The sequence below is a fragment of the Phaseolus vulgaris genome, chromosome 10 (genome assembly GCF_000499845.2).
Source record: "Phaseolus vulgaris cultivar G19833 chromosome 10, P. vulgaris v2.0, whole genome shotgun sequence".
In the NCBI taxonomy this organism is placed as follows: domain Eukaryota; kingdom Viridiplantae; phylum Streptophyta; class Magnoliopsida; order Fabales; family Fabaceae; genus Phaseolus; species Phaseolus vulgaris.
Genome location: NC_023750.2, coordinates 37,808,522 through 37,813,765, shown reverse-complemented (window position 1 = coordinate 37,813,765; position 5,244 = coordinate 37,808,522). Strand labels below are relative to the sequence as shown.

At 30.4% G+C, this 5,244-nt stretch overlaps 1 pseudogene; it reads left to right on the top strand.

Annotated features, from left to right (window-relative positions):
- The first annotated feature begins 2,609 nt into the window (after positions 1 to 2,609).
- Positions 2,610 to 3,616, top strand: LOC137818018 (BAG family molecular chaperone regulator 6-like; annotated as a pseudogene).
- Positions 3,617 to 5,244: the final 1,628 nt, after the last annotated feature.

Here is a 5,244-nt window from a genome sequence, read left to right as displayed (position 1 = left end):
AATCATTAGAATGCTCCTAAGACCATTGAGAAAGTTGAACCAAAGGAGAAAACCATTTAGGCGTCTGAATATAAAACTGAATATAAAACGAATGAAAACAAGGTTGTTGACTGGAGAGATGGATGTTAGAACCAGATAGAATTTCATAATAAATATCTAAAATTCATTTTCAGATAAATAGTTACAATTTTTATTTTGATTATTATGTTGTGTATTATGTATTTATATTTATTTAAATAAAATATAAATAATATATTATTTGTTTCAGAACTATGAATAGTTATCATCCATTAATATTACAACCAAATTAAATTATATCATAACCATAAATGTAATATTGATATATTATACCAATAATATCTATAGTTTAAAATTAGAATACACATAATATCCTGTAAATCTGCCTTCGAGAACCATATATCCACAGATATAAACACAACATAAGAAAAATTTTGTTCATGAGAAATAATTGAAGTTGTCTTTCGTCCAATGTCTTCGAGAACAGTATATCCACAAATATAAACACAACATAAGTGAAAGATTCCGTTTGAGAAATAATTGAATGAAGTTGTCCTTCATCCAATGTCTTCTTCGAATCACTGGAGACCATCCTGACTGACTCAAAGGAGCAAAACCATTCTCTATTAAATACCATTGTATCCTATTTTTGTGTTCATTATTGAATCTTTAACTCATTGGTTTTAATTTACAAAGGGGTTTAGAGCTGAGTTTTTATTAGTTTTTTTTTTAATTAAAAATATTACTATGATTGTTCTTATAAGGTCGAGTTCCTCTTAGAGTGACTCCTTCGATCTTCGTCTTCTCGTCCTCATGGCTTCTAGGCTTAATGATTCTCCGATTCGCACTTCCTTACTCCGAGATGAGCGGGGTGGGTACCTGCGAAGGTTCTCCAACGCTTAAGTTAGTCCGAATAAAATATGCAGGTGAGTTAAGAGTGAAAGAATACCTTTGACGTTGAGTTTCCTTTGGTATTTATAACTTTGGGATGGGCCTCAACTGTCATGGGTCTGCTTTTGGACTCATAAGAAGACTCAATTGTGTCTTAATCATAGTTTATAATTAAACTAGTTTAATTACAGTTAATCACAGGTTTATTGTCTGTTCTTAGGTTCATTCGGTCTCGTCGACCATTCGACCTCTCGGTCATCTGGTAATACATTTGTTCCCCAGACTTAAGTGAAATTATTAAAATATAACGTAGAGTCTATTAAAATGCAAAGATATTATTAGTTAGGTTACCTTTCAACTTTACGTGAAATTCTTCTTCAATAAATTACTATTTTAACATAATTCAAATATATATATATATATATAATTAAATGTTTTAATATTAAAAAATATTTCTTTAATTTATTGTATCAAATTGCACATCTCTCACTCATCAAATCCATGTTTCTACTTATACTATTTCATATGACACATTACCAATAAAAAAATAAATAATAATAATAAATAAAATTTAATTAAAATTTAAAAGTTATTATTTTTCAAAAATACACTAGTCTCATAAAACATTCCATAATAAAAAAATTCAAAAAAAATTATATCTTTTTATCCTCCACCCAATTTTATATATATTTTTTTCCTAATAAACCAAAATAAATAATTATTTACAACCTTTATAAACTTATTATGAATTTTAATTTAATTTAAAAATACATTTAACATTTAGCATGGGCTAAACCTTCACAGTCTTAATATTTTATTATTATTTGTATTTAACATAGACATTTATTTTATTTTTTAAAAAATTTAGTGTAAGCTTTACATTTATTACACCCACGCTTGTTTTGGTATTTTATTGTTTTTTTTAAAATGTTAGTGTAGGCTTAGTGTGGGCTAAACCTCCACAATCCTAATATTTTATTATTTTATGTAATTAACGTACACATTTTTTTTTTAAAACATTTAGTGTGAGCTCTACGTTTATTACACCCACGCTTGTTTTGGTATTTTATTGTTTTTTAAAAAAAATTTAGTGTGGGTTTAGTGTAGGCTAAACCTTCACAATCTTAATATTTTATTGTTATTTGTATTTAACGTACACATTTTTTAATCTTTAGAAAAAAACTAGTGAGTTTTACGTTTATTACACCCACGTTTGTTTTAGTATTTTATTATTTTTAAAAAAAATGTTAGTGTGGGCTTAGTGTAGGCTAAACCTTCCCAATCTTATTATTTTATTATTATTATTTGTATTTAACGTACATATTTATTAATTTTTAGAAAAAATTTAGTGTGACCTTTACGTTATTACACCCACACTTGTTTTGGTATTTTATTTTATTTTATTTTTTAAAAAAGGTTAGTGTGGGCTTAGTGTGGGTTAAACCTTTACAATCTTAATATTTTATTATTATTTTTATGTGTGTGCTTGTTTAGCGGATACAATACATTATTATTAATTTGTTTAAAATATCTAGCGTGAGCTTTATATTTACTAAACCCACTCTAGTTTTATTTATTTATTAGAAAATCTTAGTGTAAGTTTTACGTTAACTAAACTCATGCATTATTAGGAGCCACTCCATAGCCTTCACAATTTATTAGTAGCTAATTCAACATTTCTCGTATGGCACAAACTAAAAATGAGATATTTATTGAGGAGAGGACTACTTGATGAGAAAACAGAAGAATCTCAAGTTGAGAAGCATGATGAAGTTAAGCCTAAAGAGGTTCTTCTAGCTCAAGAAGGGGAATGTAATGAAGATGAAGAAACAAGTTCTTCCACAGATAATACTTCAAAAGCAACTCAACTAGAGCAACAGCAGCAACCACTGGAAGAGGTGCAGTCTTCTGGGGAATCAGATGGATGGGTAAAAATTGAGTTCAACAAAGATGATGAATTCAAAATGGATATAGGGGGTTGAGCTTCAGTCAGGGGAGGGAGTTGGAACTGATATTGAGTCGCCACCTTTAACAAATGTCAATGATCGTGAACCAGGAAATGAAGATATTTGCTTAACAAATGTCAATGATCATGAACCAGGAAATGGAGATGTGTGCTTGGAAGCAAATGATGTAAACAACAGCTTACCCGAGCCAATAGAGTTCGTGGCTATCAATGCCACACAAAAGGAAGAGGAACCAGAAGGAAAGATTGCAGTGAGGAGACACAAGAGGATGGTGAAGGGATAGTTGGTGAAACTTTGGATGAAGAGAAAACTGAACCCTTTGCAACATCAGCTGCATTAGAAGAGGTACCTGTGGCTGATGATGATGAAGGGTTAAACGGTGAGTCGAAGTTAGTGGAGGAAAATGAGAAGCTCAGGAAGATGATGAAGAAGTTGGTTGAGGCTGGGAATGAACAGTTAAATGTAATATCAGATTTAATAGGCAGAGTGAAGGAGTTGGAGAAGAGATTAGCCCGGAGCAGAAGCAAGAGAGTGAAGACAAAACGGTGTAAACCAGCAACTTCCAAAATGTCTAGCATGAAACCACTGAACTCAATGTAATGTCCCCTTTGTAATTTGCAGGAGTATATGCATATATTGTCGTTGAGGGTGTTTATTTGCATGTTTTATTGTAAAAATTCCAACAACTCTACTTGTGTGCTATAAAGATGAAGGGAATAATATAAAGATGTTGAGAATAATCACTTGACCAATTATATATGGACAATTTATTCCACTATACGACTCTTCATTTATGATATAAAAAAAGAGTATTTTTGTCATTTCATACAAAAAGTTGAAATTTTAGGTAAAGAAAGAGAGTTGTATACTAGAACAAAGTTGTCATTGTATCATTTTCCTAATCACTTATAGTGTACAAGTGAGAACATGTTCTGGCAAATTAAGTAAAAAGTATTATTTAATATATAATTATTTTAGTAAAGATGGTAAGCCCTCTTAAATGTAGACTCTTTTTTGCAAAGATAAACCTGTAAATCCTTTTATCATGCATAATTATCAATTTCTTTATTATTATTATTATTATTATAGATTTATTGAGTTGTAGAAAAAAATATTCAAATTATTCTTGATACACTTAACTTAACTCTTCATTTTGTAATAGTTTTGTATTCTTTTTCTTCATATTACCCAATTTGAAATTATGGCATGATGCATCATAGTTGGTTCGTTGATTTGCGGAATGATAGTATCTAAAGATACTGATTCTATATGGGATGTGGATTTAGGTTAAAGTAGTTACAATTCTATGTAATGTATTGTTTTTTTCTCTTTTATGCTGTTATCATACAATTTTTTTTATCAGACGCATTTTTATTTTTCCTTTTCAATTTATAAGTGTAAAAAATTTCAGTTTTTTTAACATTTTCATTATAATCTGATTGTTATACATATTTAATTATTTGTACAATTTTATACTTAATTTCTTCAATATCTCTTTATATTGAGAATTTGGTTATTAGAAATCTCACCTTTTGTTTTTTACTTTTGTATTGGTCGGTACCAGACGAGTCAAACACTCACTATTGGTGACTGATTGACCAAATTAATATACATTAAAAACACTTAATAATGATAATTATGAAAACTTCCTACGAATCATAATCATATTCCATCAAATTTAGGTAACATTTGCAAGAAATTAGCTAATACTGATGTAATGAAAGATAGTGATTTATTAAAGATATTCTCCTAATACTTATTTAATGGAAGATATTAATTTATTAAAGATGTTCTCCAAATATATCAATACACCAATATACCTCTTTATAGAGCACAGACCATGCTAGAAAGCCCAAGACGAGAAGGTCAGCCTCAAAGTGGAAGTCCTTGACGAAATGATCGTCCAAGATGCGACATTCGCGAGGTGATAAATACTATCGCCAGAGGATTTCCACTTGGAAGTGGTAGTCAAATAAGGGGACGATCACGTCAAAGTTCTTCCCTAAGAAGAAAAAGTTCCAGACATCGTGTGGGACGCGTCGTAGGACATATAAATACGATTGCTGGAGGATTTATTTCGCCCATAAGAAACACCTTCAGGCTATTTAGTTGGTCCACTAAGCAACTACCAGGGACCGACCGAGAATCCCCCAATTCTTTTACAAAAGATGATTTTATTGCTATTGATCTGGCCCAGGACGACCCCATCACTGTAGAAATTGATAAATTTGTCATCACCTTTGGTAGATCAAGGCAGCTCGGTCGACATTTTATACTGGAAAACTTTCAAAAAGATGAGGATTCTAGAGTCAGAAATCCAACCTTATGACAACTAGATTGTAGGTGTTTTGAGAGAGTGAATAGATAC